Source organism: Lissotriton helveticus, chromosome 11, assembly GCF_964261635.1.
Source record: "Lissotriton helveticus chromosome 11, aLisHel1.1, whole genome shotgun sequence".
Lineage (NCBI taxonomy): Eukaryota > Metazoa > Chordata > Amphibia > Caudata > Salamandridae > Lissotriton > Lissotriton helveticus.
The window spans coordinates 1,109,118,438-1,109,145,167 of NC_136072.1; positions in this window are offsets into that span (position 1 = coordinate 1,109,118,438).

Here is a 26,730-nt window from a genome sequence, read left to right on the forward strand (position 1 = left end):
CCAGGTCATATTCAGATCTCTTAGCTGGGCTAATCCTAGGACTTTAGTTATGCGGTCCCGATAGCGTATAGCTAGGATCGTTTCTTCCATCGTTGCTAGAGTCTTGTCTGCGACTTGGCTTGCCATATCGAAGCAGAAGGATCAAAAATAAAATTCCTGCTATGAGTCCCAAAAGTAGTGGTAGGCCGCCAAAGACAGAATGGAAAAAATTGGGAAAAATGCCCAGAACTGTTTCGAAGGGTGTTAACAGCCCCAAAAAAATTGTCTTAAATACATGTGCGATGCCACTGGTATCTGACATGTTTAGGGTTTGGCTTAGCATTTCTACGAAATGCACAGGGCAATTTATTGATGAAAGGGAACGTATATCTGCCGTTGTCCTTGCAACTTGCAGATCATACGTTTCTTTTGATGATGTTAAAGGCACAGTTGTCTGTAAAAGAACAGACTTCATTCTGCTTAAAGTATCAATTCGAATAGAAGAGATATTCAAAGAAGGCCAAATTGTCGCCTCCGTATCTGGAGAGCTGTTTGGATACAATACTTGCATACAGCAAGTGACCATGGAACTTACTGATGATAGTTCTCTTTTCTCGATGTGAGATGACTTGTGTGGCTTTAGGACCAAGTTGATGTTCTGACTTGCTGTGTCCATTGTACTGTATTTTCCTTCAATGAATTTTCCCAAACAAAGAACCATGATGAGCCAAAGCAGGAGGAAAAGTACACCTAACACAATCCAAAATTCAATCCATGGAGAAACCAGATAGGTTTCTTTGAGTTGATGAAAGAGTTCAGTTACTTTGTCTTTAAATGTTTTTGTTGCTGGCGTTTCTTCAGGTTCGCTTGGATCTTCAGAAAAGTTATCGAAATTGATGAAATAGCCAGATGCAGTTCTGTCAATTGTTGGAATTGCTTCCGGATTTTCATTTGCTTTTGCATTTTTTGTTTCATCAGCATAGTCTGAGGCTACATCGTTGTAGACTGGTGTTTCTTGACGAACTGTTGCAATTTGGGTTTCAAGAGCCATAAGTTCCATGGCTTTGTTGCATAGTCCTTTTTTATTCACTGCAGGTTTATCAAATGTGATTAGTCTCTCAGTTTGAACCTCTTGTATTGTAGCAAATTTTGGTACTCTGCTATTTCTTGGGAGTCCACTGGGCCTACTACTTATTATTGGCCACATGATTGTGGTTTTACCAGGTCGATGGATACAACTCGGTTCTCCTTTTTACCAGCAAGGGGCGGTGGTACAATTAATCTTGTTCCGCTGACAGCTAAGACAGGTACTGCTTTTCTGTAAGAAGGCCCAAATTCCTTCTTCACCGCGATCTTCTCTCTGACCAGATCCCCAATCTTTGGAATCCAGACAGGTCTTGCTGGGACAGGTGGTTTTTCTTCAGTGGCTGTTGGCTGTTCTTTTAACTTTACATTGCTCAGGTTTCGTCTTGTTTCATTTAAGTCCTGTAAAACAGCCAAACGGTCTTTGATGTCAAAGCATTTCTCTTCTACCACTGAAGTACGACTATCAAGGTCCTGAATATGCATTCTAGTACCAAACAATAGTTCGTACGGACTGAAACCTTTTAGAGAATTTCTTGGCAGATTATTAAGACAACGTTGGACACTTGTTAAATGTTGGACCCACCCATCACCCGAACCTAATACCCTCGCTGTTATAGATTGCTTTATGTCCCGTTTTTTTATTTCCACTACCGCATTTCCCTCAGGATGGAAGGGACAAGAGTACCGCAATGCAATGCCCATGCTGGTCATGGCCTCCTTATAAGCCCGAGAGCTAAAAGCGGGACCCTGGTCAGAATGTAGCATGCCAATTGCGTATGTGCCGATACGGACTCGCAAATCTTTGTATAACAGTTCTGGCGTCAGCCGAGTGCTGGTGTCTGCTTTTTAAGTGAATCTAGTCTTAAATATTATGGGAACGCATTTCTCCGGTTGGATTTTTGTGTATAGATAGCCTTATGCTATCTAAAAGAAGGGTCCTGGCAATACTCCGGTCGGTTTATGACTGCCATCTCTGTTGCAGTTTGGACAGCCCATTGCAAATTTGTAATGTTGCAGGCTCATTCCCGGCCACCAGTATTCTGATTGTAATTCTTTCAGAGATTCCTTGATCTCTCGGTGTCTTAGACCCAATCCCATGTGTGCGTCTGCTATTAAAAAGTCTCTCCTGTTCGTGTTTGGAATTACTCTATCCCCCACTCCAGGGATTCGAGCAAAAGGAACGGAGTTTGCATCTATCAGGTTTCTTCAAATTATCCCTATTTCTAAGGTTATATCTTTTCTCAGAGGGCTCCCTCTGGGGAGACTTGTACCCTCGGTCTGGAGATCTTTCTCTCCGTTGAGGAGACCTTCCTCTGGACTGGAATCGTTTTTCCTTGGGAGTGGATTGTTTATTACCATCCCAACTCTTTTTTGTAGGTGTTTAGATTATTTTTAATAAAGTTTTTTTCAGGATTTTCAGTTAGTTGGGGTTTTACTGGTTTCCCACCCAAACTATCTCTACCTAGTTCTTCATAGGATTTTTCTATGATTCTGGCAAGTTCAAATGGTTGTTCTACTATATCTGTTTCTTTTAATTTCTGGAGGTAAGTTATATCCTCCGTTGCCAATTGAACTAACTCTCTATATGCCTTTGTTAATTCTTTTACTTTAACTAAGAGTTCTTTGCTTGACATTTTATTAATGTTACAAAAAACAGTGGTCCCTACTCGTGGACACAATGGTATACTGAGCTGATAATCACACACCTGATAAGTGTTATGTCTTTTGTCCAGCCGGACAAGGAATTTATTTAACAATTTTCTTAATAAAAAATGAGTGAACACAGTAATAACAAGTGGGCACAGCCGTGACCCACAACATTCAGACAAAACAACGAACAGAATGGTAAAAGGAGCAAAACAAAGATATGTCTGTGTACTTGTAGTCAGTGTTACAGACAGAGATTAGTATAACCACACCATTGCATTTCACAATATTTTAAATGTCATATTGCATACAGGGTTTTTTTGGTCGACGACGTTTCGATGCCTAAGTTAAATGAGGGGCATCATCATCAGGACAAAAATATAGTCATTGTTGTCTTTAAATATTACACTGCCTTTTAACGCAATTCTATACATTTATACATTACATGGAATAAAGGAGGAGAAAGGGGAGAAGAAATACATGAAATTAGGCATGTTGTATTGGAAACTTGCAACCTCATCTCTTCCATTAAAACAGAGTATATTTATGTGCTCATGTTGGAGAAAGACGGCGCATTTGGGGGACTCAGTGTCCAGGACTGTGAATTACAACAGGGAAATGACATTTATCCTACAATTACTTGAAATCTGCCTTACGAAAAACTTTTTTCTTTTCGAGGGGTAGTTCTATGGCCTGGTCAGGGGTACTTCCATGGGAGCAATTTTTACCCCTAACCTGGCCATTCTGTATATGGACCATTTGGAGACCAATAACATCTTACACACATCTAATCCTTTCCACAATGGCATTGCCTTGTGGAAATGCTATATAGATGACATATTTATGTTATGGACCGAATCCTCTGACAATCTCTTACTGTTCCAACATTGGTTGGACAACAATAGCGGAGGTTTAAAATACACCCTGTCCACCAGTACTGAATCCATCGCATTTCTAGACTTGGAGATAAGACACACTGATGGTCGTCTTACCACTTGCCTACACCGTAAGCCTACAGAGCGAAACACTCTGCTAGAATACAGCAGCCACCACCCCAGGGCCTTACGGGACTCACTCCCCTTTTCCCAGTTTTTGCGCATCAGGCGTAACTGCTATTTTAAAGAAGATTACTTCACAGAGGCCAAAACACTCAGTAAGAAACTCAGAAACCGTGGCTATCCCAGGAAATTTGTACGTCGCTCCCTCAAAAGGGCTTAGTATTGCCCAAGAGAAGCCCTCTTGGAACCCAAACAAAAGAACGAACAAGATAGGCTAATCAGTGTGACCACCTATTCCCCTGTTTCCAATGCAGTCAGAAAAAGTGTGTTGAAACACTGGCTGGTTCTCAATGCAGGTCAACTGACTCTGTACAGCCCCATGTTTGCTTTTAAAAAGAGCCAAGAATATAAAGGACCATTTAGTGAGAGCATCCCTACCAGAGCAACCCCTCAAAACCACAATAAATGATGCATGGGGTCTGCCGCCTCTCTTGGGCCATTCAAAATGTGGAAACTGTATATGTTGTGACTCAACCATTGAAGGCAAAACTTTTGAGTATGGAAATTTTCAAATTTGACCGTAAATACTTTTCTAACTGCAACTCCGCAAATCTTGTATATGCTATTTTATGTTCATGCATGCTCATTTATATAGGCCAAACGAGCCAGAAAGTGAAACTATGAATTGGCCAACACAGAAGCAGGATATGGTGCAAGACAGCTAATGCACAGCTTGTTGAACATTTTTCAGAAAAAGGTCACAGTGACAAAGACTTGGTATGGACTGTGATAACAATCATCAACCCCCCTCCTAGAGGAGCAGACATGTCCCTTTTGCTCAACAAGGAGGAACTTCATTGGATCGTTAAAACCAACAGCATCAGGAATGGCCTGAATCGTCTCGCAGATTGGACCTCCCTACTGTAAACAAAGCTTACATGAAATAACCCTCTAATTGTTATTCTATGTACTGCAATGTGCTTGATTATCTTGAACAATGTTTACTCTTTTCACAATATTCACCACCTTAAGATGGCCGCCGCGTCTGCACACCATGACTAGAGGTTTCACTTCCCCAGTCCTTTTTCATTGTTCACAGCCTAACTGGCTCTCACTTCCGTAGTCCACCATCGCTTTCTGCAGACCACATGGTCCTTTAAAAACTTGCCACACGGGAGTTCTCTAACACCAGAACCCCACCGTCCGCCACAGCGCTGCCGCCTTCTGCATGTAAGTAACCCGCACGCATCGTTTCTCTTATCACTCTAGTCCCACCCTGCCCCGCTGGGTAATTGACTCCACTGAACTTTCTCCCCAGATCGAGCTATTACGCTCCCAATCCAGATGACTTTCCACGCTGGAAACTGCAGTACCGGTAATTATTCTACCAGTAGCACGCCATGCCGCTCTCACCCCCCCCCCCGGTCGCACTCGACCCCTTTTAATGCTCAACCACTATTTTTCCAGATTCCTCTATTGTTCATGGTATCTGCTGATCCGTTGAATTGCCTGATGCGATACGCGTAGGTTTTAGCCTTTATTTTTCCCAGTCGCATGCTCCGTGATAATGTTCACCTGCAGTAATAACGGTTGTGCTCTTCACTACATGACTGCCCCATGGAACCCGGTTCAGCCTCCGTCTACAATTGTGTTTTATAGTATAAAGACCTTCACTGCCAGCCATCATCAACTACTCATTTCCGACCGTTCTCACTCCGGTCATTGTGTCACATCGAAAATCGGAACAATTGTCTCCATCACTGCACCTAAATGGTCTGCTCTCACGCGAATTGATATTTTGCTCCTCAATGCGCCGCTATTTTGTCATCACTGGCACTCAAATACACCCCTCTCACACGATGAAGTCATTTCCCTGTTGTAATTCACAGTCCTGGACACTGAGTCCCACAAATGCGCCGTCTTTCTCCAACACGAGCACATAAATATACTCTGTTTTAATGGAAGAGATGAGGTTGCAAGTTACCAATACAACATGCCTAATTTCATGTATTTCTTCTCCCCTTTTCTCCTCCTTTGTTCCATGTAATGTATAAATGTATAGAATTGCGTTAAAAGGCAGTGTAATATTTAAAGACAACAATGACTATATTTTTGTCCTGATGATGATGCCCCTCATTTAACTTAGGCATCGAAACGTCGTCGACCAAAAAAACCCCGTATGCAATATGACATTTAAAATATTGTGAAATGCAATGGTGTGGTTATAACAATCTATGTCTGTAACACTGACTACAAGTACACAGACATATCTTTGCTTTGCTCCTTTTACCATTCTGTTCGTTGTTTTGTCTGAATGTTGTGGGTCACGGCTGTGCCCACTTGTTATTAATGTGTTCACTCATTTTTTATTAAGAAAATTGTTAAATAAATTCCTTGTCCGGCTGGACAAAAGACATAACACTTATCAGGTGTGTGATTATCAGCTCAGTATACCATTGTGTCCACGAGTAGGGACCACTGTTTTTTGTAACATGATACTGCCCAAGGTCCCCATGGCATACCTTTTGGGTTCCCTTGTCTTTCTTAAACATGACATTTTATTAATGTCAGGATGTGGTGTGTAGCTGGCTAGAACCGGCCACGTTGCTCCTGGTCTACCTAGTGGACCGAGCCTGGTGATGTGATTATGATGTTTTAGGGCGCCTTTAAACCAGAGCAGGTGCTCTTGGTAATTTAATGGGATTTCAACATCCTCGAAGGGAGTGTATACATCCGGAGGTTCCTCTATTTTGTAATAGTGGAATTCTTTTGTTACAGCGTTTGCTGCTGGAAAGTGTATCCATGAATAGAATACCTCTGTCTGCCGATATTCAAGGGCCTCTACCACAAATATGACTGTACCACCTCGTGATGTCAGTCCGTTTTCTATAAGTTTAATAGTTATAGTTCTTCTTATGTTGACCGGAATGAGTATGGCATTCGGGACATTTTCTTGGAGACTTATGTCATCCGCTAGGAGTTGAGCTGCTATTCTAGCTCTCTCCGTTTCATCGTCACTTTCCACCATTTTACTGACAGAAAGATTTTTGTTGCAGATCAAGTTTCAAGGAAACAAAGATTAGGTGCACAATATTTTGGAACACTGTATCCTTCAACGTTGACTAAACCAAAAACTATACATAGGAATCTCTTCCTACTAAGTTCCGGCGGATTTTAACCTTTTACCCACTCCAGACGTCTATTGGAGTTTTTACGGGAAAAAGGGTCTGTGTGAAAAAGCACGACTGAGTTACTCTAACGTCTTGCGTTAGATTTATCGCCTTACCAAATGTTGGGCGCCATGTAGTGTACTTCCTATATTCCCAATAGGCTCTGCACATTGGAATAATATAAACAGCAGTGTAGACATAGGACTGAGGTCATCTAGGTCTCTACTGACTATATTAGACTTAATTAGTTTTGCCAGCTAGCTCAGAGGTCACTAGAAACTTTCTCGAATAAACAAGGAGGAGTTTAACTTCCCTGGATAGACAAGAAGGGATTAGCTTCTGACAAGCATAAAACATGACAACTTTGCTCCCTCAGAATAAGAGTGTATCTCTAGAGTCATGTGAAAACAATAGACAGCTATTTCACTCAGTCAATTGTGCATACTTAGTTTCACCAGAGTGCAGAGAAATAGAGAGACGGGCGTTTTCAATAAAAGGTGTTATTTATTGAGCAGTCTTCCTTCTCATGCAAGAGAAATGAATTGCACAATTGCAATACTTATAGTAAAGTAAAGTGCGTACAGTAAAAGTAGTATTATGAAATAATACTGTAAAAGCATTGATATGGATTCTTAGCCATATGATACTTTAAAATAGATAAAATATATACATACATAAATACATTGACTAGCGTACTCAACTGGTGCTTCTAAATACGCCTACCCCGGTGTTCCTGACCTAAGCCTAATACATGGGAAGGAGTAAGTAAGTAGCAGTTTAAGTTAAGTTGGTTTTGCCAAGAATCTGAATCAAGAATTCTCTTTAAGGGTTTAGTCAGCTCCGTACCTTGGTAAATAGAAAGCAGGAGGTCTGGTATCTCTTTCTCAGGACTCGATATCCCAGTAACCCGCAAGGATATCTGGAAACACCGGAGCTGGATTTCTCGGTAGGAGAAAAGACAGCGTCTCTCTCAGTGCGTCAAAAGGGAGGGGCGGCGTCCGTGGGCTCTCGCATCAGCTGGGCTCTCGGGCAAGTAGATAGCCGCTCTGCTCCAAACCACTGTGTGTTTGCTTAAGGCAACGTTGGTATATTTATACTTACAGGTGCCGGGTTTGACGTAAGGTTGGACATAGGACGTCAATAAAGATGTCACTAAGCACTGGCCGTTCTTTCAGTGTTCGCAGGAGTTCTAGGACAAATCAAAACAGAAGCAATGGGGATTTCCCAGGTTGCTGGAGGTTTGCTTTGTTTAGAGAACGCGTTGTACTCTCTAGGAGTCAGGGGAAGTAGCCTTGCTTAATTTGGACTGCTTGGGCTATGACCAAATATGGATATGATTCTTATGCCGTTATAAGGATATTATTCATTATAGCCATATAAGGGCATAAATTAGGAATATCGAATTAGGGTCCTAGATAGAAATACAACAGAACCTTCCATTTAGGGCAGACTGTTGCCACAAATTCTAGAAATCCCACCCTTTCCACGAAAGAAAAAGGGAGAAGGTCCAGCGCTAGCATTTTAGCCAGCTTTGCGTTATACAGACGTACCGTTGGGTGGTTGCGTTCAAATGGCGCCTCCGACCAAAAGATGCTTCTAATGATGGACTGGACCGTTTTACGTGATGATGATGATGATGCAGACTTCAAACCAGTTAGGCTCATTGATGTACTTTTTTGCATTGGTGTCTGTCCCAGACTCTTAGTGTGCCTCATACATGATGCAGGGGTAGAGGGTGTGGGCACTACCACTGCAGTGTTGCTGCCAGAGGTACTGGGTGTACCAGAAAAAATGTCGGTTGGTTCTTGACTTCCCCCCTGCACATGAAGCAGCCCCTCGTCAGCATCAGATGCAATGTGAATGGATACATTTGGATCAGTTCTACTTTGGTCTTCCCGGATCTTCCTCAGGTACGCCTCCTGATGGGATATGAAATTCGATATATGTGATATTGGCCTGATGTATCCAATATATGTGTTAGCCTGATGTACTTATCCATTCTTTGCAAGATATATATATATAGTATTGACCTAATGTGTCTAAACCAATATGCAGTTGCAGCTTATTATTCATGTGCTGCAACCCACTAAGCTATCTTTGTAAGGTGCAAGCTTCAGGTGTATAGAATTGTTCCTGTAATGTGAAAGCTTTTATCTTATTCTTGCCTCCTCAGTAAAAGATCTGTTGTGGTACATTGCTTTCCTTTGGTTAGGTTTACCATATGGATATTCCTGTATACTTTGCTATAAGAAAGAGAGTCTTGTTAATAACAGAGAGACTTCTGATGCAGACACTTGCTTTGCAGTTCCACACAGTTTGCCCCCCTCCTTCATGGAGCCTGAGCAGCTGAAAGTATACCGTCCGAGACCCAAGGCCACATCTTGCTTAAGACTACGATAAGCACATTCCTGCAGACACTGTTCCTGTACTCTCATGCCCGAGATAGAAAGGGAGTCATCCTTCCTGACCTCCCCAGTAATGAATAGCTAGAGCTGAGTTTCGTTCTAATCTATTGTGCCATATATGGGTTTTCCTCTAGGCTTCACGAGAAATAGAAACTTGCCATGTGTGGTGATTTCATGTGTTCACTGAAAGTATATCTGTCTGGTTTTCACTGAAAGTCTTCAGTCTTCTCCGCGCACCTAGAAGGGTGAGGATGTGAGAGGCTCCTCTATGCAGGGTTCTTTTGTATAATAAATGATTGACCCTTCTTCATTGCCAACTGACTGATTATTGATAACTGTTAATTGGGGAGGGGCTATTGGTAAGTTTGGCTCCATAGCTCTATGGTAATGTAATATTTTGTATTCCTTCAGTTGGGGGCTCGTCCGGGATTCCGCGTTTAGGGTCACCCCCTCCCATAAGCGGGAGAAGAGGGATAGGGGGGAGTTCTGGTCAAAGGGGTGAATAAGAAAATAAGGATCGTAATTGCAGAGCCAGTTTTTGGTGAGTTTCCACTCTTGCGCCCAGAGGTCTCCCCAGCTGCTATTGACCCATCGCCGGAATCCTATAAGGTGTAACCCAGGAGCTGACCGTGTTGGTCTTCAGGGCACTTTGTCAGGAGCTGGCAGTGAAGAATATGCAATCAGACCTGAGTGCACCAGGTGAGTGAATTGTATTGTTGGTGTCTTTTGGAATAGCACTGTTGAGCGGTGCTTTTGGTAACAGTTAACTGTATTTGGAATTTGGTGGTTAGTGAACCACAAGGGAATCTGGGGGTCTGGCGTGGCAGTGGTGTGACTGCACGGGTAAGATGCCCCACAGACTTGTTTGGTGATTAATTGAGATTAAACATTAGACGCCCTAGTGTTGCAAAAGGGGTTTTTGCTCACTCTGCCAAATTCTCTTCGGAAAAGCCCTAGGAGTAACGGGGTAAGCTAGGGTTCTGGAGCTACGCGCCCAGACGCCTGGCCCAACCAGCACAGGACTATGGGATGGTCTGTAAGAGGGTTTGTGGTTTGCCTGTCTAATGATCTCAAGGCAGTCTAACGACTGTCTCCTTTTGTTGTGGAATTTTGTTGGTCTGGAATTCTTTTGAATCGATTCCCCGAACAGGAGTCGACGGGCTCTGTTCGTTTCAAAGACATGTCACTTTGGTATTTGGAATTGACACCTATTTTGCAGTTTGTTTTGGTTAAATGCGCCGGCTGTTTTCTTGCTTTCAATTACTTTTTGAAAAATATGTGTGAGTGGTGAATATATGACTGCAGTATAAAATATGGGAGTATATGTAACATGGCCATGTAAATATGAGATTGTATGTTTGTAAGGTTGCTCTTTTGAATGGAAGTAAGCTATTAGTGAATAAGAATGTTGTGTTGTGGTAAATTGTGTTTTGGATGTTGCTGGCGCCGGAAACAGCGTGTGAATAGATGACTGTGAATATGTTAAGGAGTAAATTAATTTGGTTTCATCTCCATCAATGCGTCGCAAAAGGGAATTGAAAAGGGGTGTAGCTAGAAACAGAGCAAACCCTGTGATCTGATGACACCCTTAATGTACAAAAAGTACTAATGAAAAGTAAATAGGGACAGATTAAAAGTTTAGTCTGAGAAATATTGTGTGTATTTCAAATTGGTAAATTGTTCCCATGTAGGTTTGTGTTCTTGATAGCTCAGTGAGCCAATGTGCTTGGTGCAGAGGTTTGTGTTTAATATCAGGGATGAAGGTTCTAACTTTAGCAGGGCTTACTGAGACGCTCATTCATTTAAGGTTGATGAAATGTATACCTTTGCAACAAGCATTTGTTCTAAAAAAAGCTGGTATGTGTGTTCTTAGGCTCTGTGAAATATTCACAGTGTATGTTTTTATTTAATAATCTGAAAATAGAGAATTTTTTAGCCCCTAAAAGAAAAAAATATTTTTTAAAAATAGGGTGAATTATTGCAGGTTAGAAGGCATTAGGAAGGCCTTTTGCCTTTGACAGCCTTAGAGTGAACAGAAGGTGGGGGCTAGGAGCTGCAGAGGCTGGCTCGCAGTCCGCGCTGAGGTGCTATTTTTAGTCTCTGTAAGGGAAGGAGGCCATCATGTTGACATCTGTGACCTCGTAAATTAGGGCCTTGTCTCTGAGAAGTGCATTTTTGAATGGCTGTGCTAAAACCGGGCCTCTGAAATGGGGGTTTCTGGTTTCGCCATAACAACATGAATACATTAAAGAACTTTGGGGCATATTACCAAGCAATAGCGATAATTATCGCTATTGCTTGGTTAGAGACATTTTACCGCTGAGCTGTGGCAATTTTTATCGCAGATAAACCTTGGTATTACCAAGGTTTATCGCAAATGCGATAAAAAACGGCCGCAATGCATGAATATCACTGAAAAGTCAGCGATATTCATGCATTACCGAGCTAATGCTCTTAGCCATGTTATCCACCTCCCATTGGATAACATGGCTAAGAACTGCTCAGGGCAGGTGTTAGCTTTTGGAGATATTCACGCTTAGCGCGAATATCTCCAAAAGTTGGTAATAGGAGATAGCGATGTTGTCGTTAACATCTTGGCACGCCCACTTTGCATGTCGTTAGTGATAAATATCACTGACATGCAAAGTGGGGCCCAAGATGGTCGCTATCTCCTACTAGCTGTCGCTAACTGGTGTTAGCGACAGCTAGGTAATAGGGAGATAATTTTATCTCCGCTTTCTTGGCTTTTAAAGCCAAAAAAGCGGAGGTAAACCCCCTTGATAATATGCCCCATTATTCTAAAGGAAATATATAACAAAGGGTTTCTTTGAAAGTCCCAACATCATGCTAAATGTTCTGCAGAAATGATACATTTGTATCTCTGCTCTGGAAAAAGAATGTCGCAAGTTGTTTTTTTCCTAACAGAAAATGAAATGTTGCATTAAGTACTAGACAAAAAGTAAAATGATGCTCTTCCTTGAAATCTTATGGGCTACATGCCTAGGTGAAAACGATTTTAAAATTAAGAATTATTTTTCACAGAAGAAATTGTAGCACAAGGCTAACATGGAGTGTCAGTAAAATAATATCACTTTTAGTAAATTTAAATTAAGGTGGCTTAATGTTGCAAGCTGACTGATAAGAGGATTACAGTTAAGTACATTTTTTAAATGTTGTGGTTGGTTCTTGTATATTATGTTATGCCACTTGATTAACAGTTACAGTTGATATTTTATGTGTTATGAGAAGTGTCTCTGTTTGTGTGTTGTGTATTTTTTGTTTCTGCCCACAGATCATTCATGGATTATTACTGACAAAGACACGTGAGTTGGATTGGCAAACAAAAATAAAATGTAATTTTTGCACATTTTGTCCTTTTTATAAATTGTTCCTGCTGGTCCTGTGTGTCAGGAGTGACGCAGTAAGTTTAGCTGACAGCTCAGATGTCAGATGGGGGTAAGAAAGGCAAAGAAATCAGTTATTGATTTTAAGCCTGACAAAATTAAGCAGGCCAGAATGTTGGATTTTGAGCTGCAGATTCAGTGTTGTGCGTCACTGCTCATTTATATATGCTATTGTAATTTGTCTATGCTTTCTGCGCTTGGTATACAGCAAAGTATACCTGACGGCTTGGCCTATGTATTTCTTATTTTATATATGATTTTGTCTTTGTGTCGTATTGACAATTTTATTTCTTTAATACTAGCACAAGTTCCCCTGTGATGTAAGGAGACGGCCGTGACGATGTCCATCTCTGCACAACATTTGGCTGGAACTTGTTCAAAGTTACTAAATTTCACAGATATGATACTTCATGCTGTGAGCATAAGAGACAACACTTCACCAGTGTATGTCTTATTGGAGACAAACAAAAGAGATATGCCGGATTAAAAGTGTGTCACCTGCAGTTAGCCATGATACTGCTCGTTCCTTTATGAAACGGGCAGCCCTTGATTAAAATAATTCCCTGATTGGATCATAGGGAAGAAATTATAACTTTGCGGCTCTTGCTAAAGGTGACCTGAACTTTTCTGATGCTGCAGAATTGTCCCTAGACATATTGTATTAGACATTAACAGGCAAACACATAATCTGAATACATTGGATTTTGCGGTATTGCACACGCATTTTCAAACTTGAAATGTCTGTTTGAAATAAGACTGCCATGATGATCATGCTGCAACACTGAGAATAGCTTTTACTGCCGATGAGCAAAACAGCTGTTGTTTTTTTTAGGCCACAAGTAGAACAGGAATGTTTACTTAGCTTTACTTAGCCAAGACTTCCTCAGTTAGACACGAGTGAAAACTCTGCATTTTAGAATACTGTAAAGGGGTTCAACAAGTGAGGTTCAGTATTTTTGATGACGAGATACTATTTAACAGGATTTCTTTTTCTCAAAAGTTTTCTTTTTTATAAGCTCATTCTTGTAAATAGTGGTGAAGAAAGTTGTCATGTTTTCAAGGTTAGGCTACTGTGCTTAGGCTTATGAATGAAGGCATCTAAATATGATTGGCAAGGGATGCAGCTTGCTTTTATAGGTGGAATAGTAAAAAAAAACTATTGGTTTTATTACAAGTCAAATTAATAATTATGAAAATTATGAAAATTAATGTGCTTTTAAAATCGTTTTTCAATGTTTATGAAGCTTAATGCTCATATTATGACCTCCTAGCATTCACATTTAATTTAGGTGGTGTAGTACCACATAATGAGGACATTTGCATATGGAAATTTCACTCAGAGCAGGCCTACAAAAGTAATTTTTCTAAGGATTTACATGGGATATATCTCATGTCCAATCTCTGCATTTAGTAGAAAACATTCTAAGGATGTTTAATATGTAAAGAGTATTTAGGATATTCATTTTTAAGTACCCCAAATAGCAAAGTCGAAATTAGGCAGCAAAATACACAACAATTTGTGCATTCAGAGCAGTTTTAATCTGCCTTAGGTTTCAGTAAAATGCATGCATTAGGGTATAATGTAGAAGACTGACTTCTATATTATGACTCAAGTATATTGCCCGCTGCTTATAATTGTATATGTGAACTTTGATTAACAGATCAGCTTTGCCATATTTATACAGCCCTCATACTTATAAATTGAGGCAATGTGATTTGCTACAGGGATTTTCCAGCCCTTTCAAAATTGCTCTGTAACTTTGTTTATGCCCAGTTGCTACACACCGGGATTGATAGTGTTGACAGATGTGAAACATGTTTCAGATTTACTCCTGTCAAACTGGAGGGAGGAGGCTAGCTCCCCGCTAGCTCCCTTACAAATTAAGGCTGGGTAATATGTATGTTGCTCTCTCCTTTTTTCATGTTATTTTGATCTTTAAGGGGAATTAGTTGTGGGTAGTTTTATTCTACTAATCAGGTGACACGGCTAGTTCTTTATTAGCTAGTCTGTGTAAATAAACTTACAGTCCTTATTAGAAGCTGATGTTGCATAATTTGGATTAGGGAAAAGCAGTTTTATATCTTTTTGCAGCCCTTGGTGTATTGTTCAAGCACGCATTCCCAGGCTGAAGTGATGTACTATGCCTATATTATGTATAGTTCCCTTTTGTATGACCAGATGGGTTTTCAAGACCTTTCTTCATGTCCACTTGGACTATAGTAGACATGTTTTTCACCTTAAAAGAGAATACCTTGCGCCTATTTCCGGAATATGGCATAATTACAAATGCCTATTTTAGTTGGTTTTTACCTTTTTGTTTCTGCTGTTTTGAACATTGGTGGAATCAGATGGGTTTCAAAAAGTGGAAATACCAGGACTCTCTAGTCCTTAATTTTTTTTCTCCACATTTTGATCATTAGACTGTATTGCATCATGCACCTAAAACACCATTATTAAAGGGAGGTATCTGTATGCCTCTGATTAGTTGTTTCATACCTTTCCCTTTTTGATATGTTCTAGATAAGAACTGTAGGAGCACATAGAGGTAGTATTTTAAGAGATGTTTACCCCATTATACAATGCTATTGTGTGTGAGGACATGCATGCAGAATTCCCATGTAGCTATCTACCCTTAGATGACAAGAAAATAATAGAAAGTACACAATTGAAAAGACTAGAGGCACTGTTTTTGCCTACTGCTTTTGTCTCTGCATCCTATGAAGAGTAGCAGTGCATTTTAGATTATAGTAGTCCCATGGCGTATGGTCACTCCCTCAAAGATTGTAGGCCACCTGCTTGCAGTCACCTTGTTGAATACTAGGAATTGATTTTCTTTACTTGGAAAAGAACTAACAACTGTGTCACATTTCCTACATCACTAGGTTCTGCGGGATCTTCCAGAGTCAAAGGAAATGAAATTAAATGAAAAAAAATACTTGATTAAGCGCACTGCGGCCAAGCGGCTTCCTGGGAAGAATGATACCCTGCAGAACGGTGATCAAAACGAATCCTAACTCCCATCAATGATAGCGGACGTCTTGGCCCAACAGTCTCAGCACTCAGAAAGTAACAAAGCTGGACAAAGATAACCAGCGCTTCATCAATGGCATCTCCAAGTATCGTGCTTGCTTCATCAGACAGCGTCGGACATCAGAGAAGAAGGAGGCCTGTTTGCCACAGAATTTCAGTGCATAAGAGCGAAAGAGAAGGATCCCTGCTATTGATGGCAGGGTTGGTTGGAGATTCAGGGGCGGATTCACAGAACTAACTTAAGACAAAATCCTAAACTTACTACTTTTGGTATTCACAGAAGTTAGGATTTTGTCTTACATTTTTCTTAAGACAAACTTAAGACAGACTTAAGACAGATTCCTAACTTAAGTGTGTCTTAAGTGTGTCTTAAGTGTGTCTTAAGTCTGTCTTAAGACAAACTTAAGACAAAATCCTAACTTCTGTGAATACCAAAAGTAGTAAGTTTAGGATTTTGTCTTAAGTTAGTTCTGTGAATCGGGCCCTCAGTTTTCTACCTGTCATGTGCTAGTAACCTCTGACAGCGCGCGGTCCCCTGACCCCCTTGGCCTGAGTTTTGGTCACTCCCCTTTTCCTTTGCTCCAATGGAATGGCAGTGCACCGGAGGATCTAGGATTGGAAAAAGGCACTATATTTGTGGTATCCATGAAACAGCAGCCAGAGCGTCCTTTTACACTGAATAATGAGTGTTGGAGCCTGAAAGTGTTGCTGAGCATGAAAGTATGTTGCTCTTCCCCGATTAACAATACCTGGGTCTGCACGATGTGATCTGTGCTCATGACCACCGAAGCGATTCAGAAAAGGGGGTGGTGATGAACAGAGTGTCTGAATTAGGCAGACCACTCTTACCCAGTCCAAAGATCAGGGCTTGATCCATCACCGTTATTTAGCTCACTGCCCCATCCCAGCTCAGAACCTGGCTATATGCAAATTAGTCTGTCCCTGGCCCAGTGCATCATGGGAACAGGGCAGACCAAACTACCAAGCCAATTCTTCACCAGAAAGGAGACAAGCTTCCGGGGACCGGTTTCTGGCATTTCAGCCGTCGTCGGCCCGGCTTGCTTGAATCCTGATGGAGCAGTGAGCAAGAGACTCATGTCTGAGTATACCCTGCCACACCTATAGTGGCTAAAAACGATTCAGAAAAGGGGGTGGTGATGAACAGAGTGTCTGAATTAAGCAGACCACTCTTACCCAGTCCAAAGATCAGGGCTTGATCCATCACCGTTATTTAGCTCACTGCCCCATCCCAGCTCAGAACCTGGCTATATGCAAATTAGTCTGTCCCTGGCCCAGTGCATCATGGGAACAGGGCAGACCAAACTACCAAGCCAATTCTTCACCAGAAAGGAGACAAGCTTCCGGGGACCGGTTTCTGGCATTTCAGCCGTCGTCGGCCCGGCTTGCTTGAATCCTGATGGAGCAGTGAGCAAGGGACTCATGTCTGAGTATACCCTGCCACACCTATAGTGGCCAAAAACGATTCAGAAAAGGGGGTGGTGATGAACAGAGTGTCTGAATTAAGCAGACCACTCGAACCCAGTCCAAAGATCAGGGCTTGATCCATCATCGTTATTTAGCTCACTGCCCCATCCCAGCTCAGAACCTGGCTATATGCAAATTAGTCTGTCCCTGGCCCAGTGCATCATGGGAACAGGGCAGACCAAACTACCAAGCCAATTCTTCACCAGAAAGGAGACAAGCTTCCGGGGACCGGTTTCTGGCATTTCAGCCGTCGTCGGCCCGGCTTGCTTGAATCCTGATGGAGCAGTGAGCAAGGGACTCATGTCTGAGTATACCCTGCCACACCTATAGTGGCCAAAAACGATTCAGAAAAGGGGGTGGTGATGAACAGAGTGTCTGAATTAAGCAGACCACTCTTACCCAGTCCAAAGATCAGGGCTTGATCCATCACCGTTATTTAGCTCACTGCCCCATCCCAGCTCAGAACCTGGCTATATGCAAATTAGTCTGTCCCTGGCCCAGTGCATCATGGGAACAGGGCAGACCAAACTACCAAGCCAATTCTTCATCAGAAAGGAGACAAGCTTCCGGGGACCGGTTTCTGGCATTTCAGCCGTCGTCGGCCCGGCTTGCTTGAATCCTGATGGAGCAGTGAGCAAGGGACTCATGTCTGAGTATACCCTGCCACACCTATAGTGGCCAAAAACGATTCAGAAAAGGGGGTGGTGATGAACAGAGTGTCTGAATTAAGCAGACCACTCTCACCCAGTCCAAAGATCAGGGCTTGATCCATCACCGTTATTTAGCTCACTGCCCCATCCCAGCTCAGAACCTGGCTATATGCAAATTAGTCTGTCCCTGGCCCAGTGCATCATGGGAACAGGGCAGACCAAACTACCAAGCCAATTCTTCACCAGAAAGGAGACAAGCTTCCGGGGACCGGTTTCTGGCATTTCAGCCGTCGTCGGCCCGGCTTGCTTGAATCCTGATGGAGCAGTGAGCAAGGGACTCATGTCTGAGTATACCCTGCCACACCTATAGTGGCCAAAAACGATTCAGAAAAGGGGGTGGTGATGAACAGAGTGTCTGAATTAAGCAGACCACTCTTACCCAGTCCAAAGATCAGGGCTTGATCCATCACCGTTATTTAGCTCACTGCCCCATCCCAGCTCAGAACCTGGCTATATGCAAATTAGTCTGTCCCTGGCCCAGTGCATCATGGGAACAGGGCAGACCAAACTACCAAGCCAATTCTTCACCAGAAAGGAGACAAGCTTCCGGGGACCAGTTTCTGGCATTTCAGCCGTCGTCGGCCCGGCTTGCTTGAATCCTGATGGAGCAGTGAGCAAGGGACTCCATAAGTGTGGAAGGGTATGCTCAGATGTGAGTCCCTTGCTCACTGCACCATCAGGATTTAAGCAAGCCGGGCCGAAGACGGCTGTAATGCCAGAAACCGGTCCCCGGAAGCTTGTTTCCTTTCCAGTAAAGAATTGGCTTGGTGGTTTGGTCTGCCCTGTTCCCATGATGCACTGGGCCAGGGACAGACTAATTTGCACGTAGCCAGGTTCTGAACTGGGATGGTGCTGCAGTGAGCTAAAAAACGGTGATGGATCAAGCCCTGATCTGTTGAGTGGGTAGGTGTGTTCTGATTAACTCAGATACTCTGTCCATCACCACCCCCTTTTTGAAATTATTTTGGCCACCATAAGTGTGGAAGGGTATGCTCAGATGTGAGTCCCTTGCTCACTGCACCATCAGGATTCAAGCAAGCCGGGCCGAAGACGGCTGTAATGCCAGAAACCGGTCCCCGGAAGCTTGTTTCCTTTCCAGTAAAAAATTGGCTTGGTAGTTTGGTCTGCCCTGTTCCCATGATGCACTGGGCCAGGGACAGACTAATTTGCACGTAGCCAGGTTCTGAACTGGGATGGTGCAGTGAGCTAAAAAACTGTGATGGATCAAGCCCTGATCTGTTGACTGGGTAGGAGTGTTCTGATTAACTCAGATACTCTGTCCATCACCACCCCCTTTTTGAAATCATGACCACCGAAGAGCATGGTATTTGTAGTGCCTGCCGCAGAGGAAAGATATTGGTGCACTTGTTCGAATGAACTGTGAGTGTTTGCCAGGAGGGCTCTCCAACAGATACTGGAAGGCCTGAATCAAGAGGCCCCATGTGACGACGGAAGATTTGATGAACAATAGAAGTCTACCAGAGAGGCTTCGAACGGACTCTGGGCATAGTTGTATTTGCACAAGCGATTTCAGCACGATTACATAGACTGGGGGACTGATTCTTACTGTTTGGCTGGCTCTGTTTTAGAGTAGTATTCTGTTTAGTGGAAGCAGCATCAAGTCCATCCTATGATGAAAAGCACCCCCTTTTCACCTGAAGGCAGTAATAAGGAATGCCACTGTCTCATTTGAGTATGTCTATGACCTGTTTGACCCTACACAAAGACTGACACAGATGGAGTAATGATAGTATCTATTAGCTGTAGGGTCCATGGATTGCTTCCCACTCTGACTAGTAACATATGATTTGGTTTCATCCCTATTCTTGTTATAGGTGAAGTACAGTGCATTGCATTAGAGATAGATCCTGAGAGGACAGCAAAAAGGTATCATTCATCTAAATGCCTGCCCAAATGTAATGAGGGAAGCATGAACTTTTCTTGCCAGATAAGAAAATGACGTGTAGAGTTCCAATGGTTCAACCTCACTGTATACGCTAGTTCTTTCCCTTGAGCAGAAATGTTTCCCTTGAGCAAGTCAGTGATTTTGTGTAAAAACATGTGTATTCAGTTGAATCAATCAGACATATATAATGTGAAAATGTCATTATTAGAAATTGTAGCTGAATATCTGTATATAATCATGCAGAACATATTATTTCATATATGTCATCCAATAGTATAAGTGACTTAGGCTTTGGCCTCAATTTGAATTTTCCTCATGCCATCTCTTTGGCTACCAGAGACATGATTAATTAAATGAATGTTGGTATAGTGCAAGGTGGTGGTGGTCTCCCCCTCTGCAGACAATGGAATGTCAGGTTCTTAGTTTCAGTGGCACTTATAAATGAGGGAGCGTTCTCTGTTTAATTTTTGTTTAAATATTGGCTACATCACGCCAAAAGGGCCGTCTGATGGGATATGAAATTCGATATATGTGATATTGGCCTGATGTATCCAATATATGTGTTAGCCTGATGTACTTATCCATTCTTTGCAAGATATATATATATAGTATTGACCTAATGTGTCTAAACCAATATGCAGTTGCAGCTTATTATTCGTGTGCTGCAACCCACTAAGCTATCTTTGTAAGGTGCAAGCTTCAGGTGTATAGAATTGTTCCTGTAATGTGAAAGCTTTTATCTTATTCTTGCCTCCTCAGTAAAAGATCTGTTGTGGTACATTGCTTTCCTTTGGTTAGGTTTACAATATGGATATTCCTGTATACTTTGCTATAAGAAAGAGAGGCTTGTTAATGACAGAGAGACTTCTGATGCAGACACTTCCTTTGCAGTTCCACACAGTTTGCCCCCCTCCTTCATGGAGCCTGAGCAGCTGAAAGTATGCCGTCCGAGACCCAAGGCCACATCTTGCTTAAGACTACGATAAGCACATTTCTGCAGACACTGTTCCTGTACTCCCATGCCAGAGATAGAAAGGGAGTCATCCTTCCTGACCTACCCAGTAATGAATAGCTTGAGCTGAGTTTCGTTCTAATCTATTGTGCCATATACGGGTTTTCCTCTAGGCTTCACGAGAAATAGAAACTTGCCATGTGTGGTGATTTCATGTGTTCACTGAAAGTATATCTGTCTGGTTTTGACTGAAAGTCTTCAGTCTTCTCCGCGCACCTAGAAGGGTGAGGATGTGAGAGGCTCCTCTGTGCAGAGTTCTTTTGTATAATAAATGATTGACCCTTCTTCATTGCCAACTGACTGATTATTGATAACTGGTAATTGAGGAGGGGCTATTGGTAAGTTTGGCTCCATAGCTCTATGGTAATGTAATATTTTGTATTCCTTCACCTCCCACCGGATAGTGTGGTGTTTTTGGAGATGACCTCTCTGGCCTCCGGTACCATAGTTGGTACCAAGCTTACCCCGACTAACTAATACTTTACAAATCGAACAAACGACCATGTTTTCTGCCTTTTGGCTAACAGTAAAGAAGTCCCAAACTGGGGACTGGAGATGTCTGCTGGTGGTGGAGGTACTACTTTGACTTTCAATGCCAGATGAAGTGGAGGATGGGCGTGGCTGAAATCGTTTCTTTTGTTCACTTACAGCACCACTACTTGAGGTAATGGAGGTCGAGCTGGATGGAGGTCCCTGCCTGCCCTTCTGACTAAAAAATATGGAAGCTATAGGTCGTGTTGGTGTTGTAGTTAACTGCGTTGGTGGTGGTACCAGTGCCACGCCGCCCACATCCCGCTCAGCAGCCATTCGGGAAAGGGTGAAAACGTCTGTCTGCTGCATGCCCGCTGGGGCTGGAGTGACGACTGTGATGACTGGGTCATCGTCAGACTGTTCATCAGCAGCAGAAGACACCACTTCTTGTTCGTCGTCATCACCCATAAGTCGAAGCCTTGCGGGAACCTTCCTTTTAGGCTTAGCTACCTTTGTCGGCTCATGGCGTGCCTCACTCTCAGACTGCATTTGTGGGTTCCAATCAGGATCAAGGTCATCAGAATGAAGGGGGCTTGAAGAAGAACTTGTAGTAGTAGTAGTAGCCCTCCTTGACCTTTTTCTTGCTGGACAATGGATCATCATCAGGAGGAGTGGCTACCTCGGATGAAACCTCCGCTTGAATATTGAATGTCGTGCCGCTCCATGAACCTCTAGTTGCGCCTCTCCTTGCATCTCTCCTTGCGCCTCTCCTTGCGCCTTTCCTTGCGCATGTTTTTGCACTTGTACTAGTTGCACCTGTGGTTGTCGTTGGGCTGTGGTTGTTGAACACTCGTCAGCTGTGTTACACCTGGCGTTGATTGGATGGTACTTTCTTGTGATGAGCCAACATCACTGGTCGAAGGTGATTCAACAACCAAAGTGGCTGCCGCAGCAGCACTCATGGTCTTGGACCTAACTTGGCGTGGTGGCACTGAGCCCAATGAAGCGGAGGTGCTGCTTCCAGCTTGGTCCCCGGCGGACACCGCTGCTGCTGCAAGCGTAGTTTTTTTTTCTCCCAAAAAGGTGTCGGTGGGCACACCAGTGTCCTTGGTAGGTGGTGCCACTTGCTTCTTCTGCTCCTTCTTACTGGCAGTGGCACCGGCAACTTTTTTTGCTGAGGCGCTACAGCCACCTTTCTTTGGGCCCATCTTCTTCAGATGTCAGAACAGCAGGCCGCAGTTGCACGAGTTGCAGAGCTGTCTTGTCTGTGGCCACACATGACATCACGTGATGTTGTGCGGCACACACCGCTGCAGGACTACATCCTGGCACTAGTGGTTTTCTTGTGCACCTAAAAGCAATGGAAGCCAGAGGAACGTCAGTTAAACACCCCAAAAAGACGAAAAACACACAAAAATCACCACAATCGAATGCCATCCATGCCCTCAATGATGTTTAAATTCAAGACACCCCACAGAAAGACTAGGTCCATGCACCACTCAGTACCCCTGGGCATAATGGTTGAAAGCAAGGCAAACTGGGTGCAGGCCTGAGCAAACTGCCTGGCTTCAAAATGGCCCCTTGACCCCCACCACATGGCCAGGCCCTGCTGGAACCAGGCCTCAAAATGGCCCCCACCCACATGGCCAGGCCCCAACAACACCCCAAACAGTCAAAAAACACACAGAAATCACCACAATCCAATGCCATCCATGCCCTCAATGATGTTTAAATTCAAGACACCCCACAGAAAGACTAGTTCCATGCACCACTGACTACCCCTGGGCATAATGGTTGAAAGCAAGGCAAACTGGGTGCAGGCCTGAGCACACTGCCTGGCTTTAAAATGGCCCCTTGACCCCCACCGCATGGCCAGGCCCTGCCTGTACCAGCCCTCAAAATGGCCCCCACCCACATGGCCAGGCCCCAGCAATACCCCAAAAAGTCAAAAAGCACACAAAAAATCAACACAATCCAATGCCATCTATGCCCTCAATGATGTTTAAATTCAAGACACCCCACAGAAAGACTAGGTCCATGCACCACTCAGTACCCCTGGGCATAATGGTTGAAAGCAAGGCAAACTGGGTTCAGGCCTGAGCAAACTGCCTGGCTTCAAAATGGCCCCTTGACCCCACCACAGGGCCAGGCCCTGCCTCTACCAGGCCTCAAAATGGCCCCCACCCACATGGCCAGGCCCCAACAACACCCCAAAAAGTAAAAAAACACACAAAAATCACCACAATCCAATGCCATCCATGCCCTCAATGATGTTTAAATTCAAGACACCCCACAGAAAGACTAGGTCCATGCACCACTGACTACCCCTGGGCATAATGGTTGAAAGCAAGGCAAACTGGGTGCAGGCCTGAGCACACTGCCTGGCTTCAAAATGGCCCCTTGACCCCACCACATGGCCAGGCCGTGCCTGTACCAGGCCTCAAAATGGCCCCACCCACATGGCCAGGCCACAACAACACCCCAAAAAGTCGAAAAACACACAAAAATCACCACAATCCAATGCCGTCCATGCCCTCAATGATGTTTAAATTCAAGACACCCCACAGAAAGGCTAGGTCCATGCACCACTGACTACCCCTGGGCATAATGGTTGAAAGCAAAGCAAACTGGGTGCAGGCCTGAGCACACTGCCTGGCTTCAAAATGGCCCCTTGACAACCACCACATGGCCAGGCCCTGCCTGTACCAGGCCTCAAAGTTGCCCCCACCCACATGGCCAGGCCCCAACAACACCCCAAAAAGTCGAAAAACACACAAAAATCACCACAATCCAATGCTATCCATGCCCTCAATGATGTTTAAATTCAAGACACCCCACAGAAAGTCTAGGTCCAGGCACCACTGAGTACCCTTGGGCATAATGGTTGAAAGCAAGGCAAACTGGTTGCAGGCCTGAGCACACTGCCTGGCTTTAAAATGGCCCCTTGACCTCCACCACATGGCCAGGCCCTGCCTGTACCAGGCCTCAAAATGGCCCTCATCCACATGGCCAGGCCCCAACAACACCCCAAAAAGTAAAAAAACACACAAAAATCACCACTATCCAATGCCATCCATGCCCTCAATGATGTTTAAATTCAAGACACTCCACAGAAAGACTAGGTCCTTGCATCACTGGCTACCCCTGGGCATAATGGTTGAAAGCAAGGCAAACTGGGTGCAGGCCTGAGCACACTGCCTGGCTTCAAAATGACCCATTGACCCCCACCACATGGCCAGGCCCTGCCTGTACCAGGCCTCAAAATGGCCCCCCCACCCACTAGGCCAGGCCCCAACAACACCCCAAAAAGTAGAAAAACACACAAAAATCACCACAATCCAATGCCATCCATGCCCTCAATGATGTTTAAATTCAAGACACCCCACAGAAAGACTTGGTCCATGCACCACTCACTTCCCCTGGGCCTACTGGCCAGTGAGGCTTTACAGGCACCCCAAAAATAAAAAAATAATCAATATATCACAGTGAGCTAAAATTCCATGACATAAATGAGAATTAAGTTGAAAAACAAATCACAGAAACAGTTGTATCATGCACCCATGACTAACCCTGGGCCTACTGGATACTGTGGCTGTCCACAATATATATTGTTTTAAACTTGTGAAAAAAGTTGTAAAACTGTAGTTGCAGCAACTGCAATGCCCCAAACAAACAACACCAACTTACTTGTAAAATATCAAGTCCAAAAGTGATCCAAACTCCAAAGTCCAAAAAGTCCTCAAATACTAAATATCCAGCAGCAGACACAAAAAGTAATCCTTCCAGCTCCAGATCCAAATCAAAAGTGACCAGGACATGGACAAGGCACTGGGAGGAGCCTGCTGGACAGGAACAGGAAGTGGAGACTCTGGGGCACTTCCTTCCTCCCACCCCCCTAAAAAATGGACTCCTTGCACCAAAAAGTGCAGCCAAATGTCAATCTGAGGAGTTATTCTGATCAAAATCATCATTTTCAGAAGGTTTATGCTTCCTGCGGTTGATTTCTTGTGCAAAATTGCAATTTTTGCAATTTCGGGAAAGCGAGCTGTTCAAATCTCCCGCCGGAAGTCGGCTGCACCTACGTGTTCGACATTGTTTACTCCTGCAATGCGTAATCGCGGGCCCTTATGACGTACTCGCGTTGTCAAACTCTTGCTGTGCAAGATGGCAAGCCGCGATGACGTAATTGTGTTCGAAAATCTCTTGCGCGATCACGCAGCAAGATCCAAAATGGCGCAGCACCAGCAAGCCAGGAGAAAAACAACTCGGCGGACTCAGAATCACGGTAAGTCAACGCCGGGCACGCGATATTGGATATTTCAAGCGTGACCAAGCAAAAAAATCCGCAGCTTGCTAATTTGCGGATTTTTGGGCAAATTTGCGCGATTCGCGGACCGTGAATTTGCCAAAAATCCGCGAATTCCGCAAACGAAATGGATTTTACACCCACGCTTAGTGACAAATGCAAACACAACAGTTGATGGACAGAATGCAGAACAATGCCATACATTACCCCAGTACAGAGATCTGGGCCTAAATCCCACGTTTTTTTGCTCACCATACAATTCTAGTCTAAACCCAGCCATGTGCAACTCAGTCTTGACCCTGTGCCCCATGGGAAACGTCCAGCCCGAAATGCCAAGCCAGGTCCTCCCTGGACTGGAAACAAGCTTTCTGGGACCGTTTTCCGACTTTCAGCCCTCATCAGCCAGGATAGCTTAATTCCAGTGGCATGGAGAGCACAGGACTCACGTCTGAGCATACCCGTCCCACTCGGGGTGTCAAATGCAAAAACAACAGTTGATGGACAGAATGCAGAACAATGTCTAACATTCCCCCCAGTACAGAGATCTGGGACTAAAACCATTGTTTTCTTGCTCACCATGCCATTCCAGTTTGAACCCAGCCATATGCAAATCAGTCTTGACCCTGTGCCCCATAGGAACAGTCCAGCCCGAACTGCCAAGCCATGTCCTCCCTGGACTGGAAACAAGCCTTCTAGGACCGTTTTTTTTTTTTAGCCCTCATCAGCCAGGATAGCTTAAATCCAGTGGCATGGAGAGCACAGGACTCACGTCTGAGAATACCCGTTCCACTTGTGGTGACAAATGCAAAAACAACAGTTGATGGACAGAATGCAGAACAATATCATATATTCCCCCAGTACAGAGATCTGGGCCTAATTCCATCGTTTTTTTGCTCACCATGCCATTCCAGTTTGAATCCAGCCATATGCAAATCAGTCTTGACCCTGTGCCCCATGAGAACAGTCCAGCCTGAACTGCCAAGCCAGGTACTCCCTAGACTGGAAACAAGCATCCTAAGACCGGTTCCTGGCTTTCAGCCCTCATCAGCCAGGATAGTTTTACTTCCCGTGGAATGGAGAGCACGGTACTCACGTCTGAAAATACCCGTCCCACTCTGGG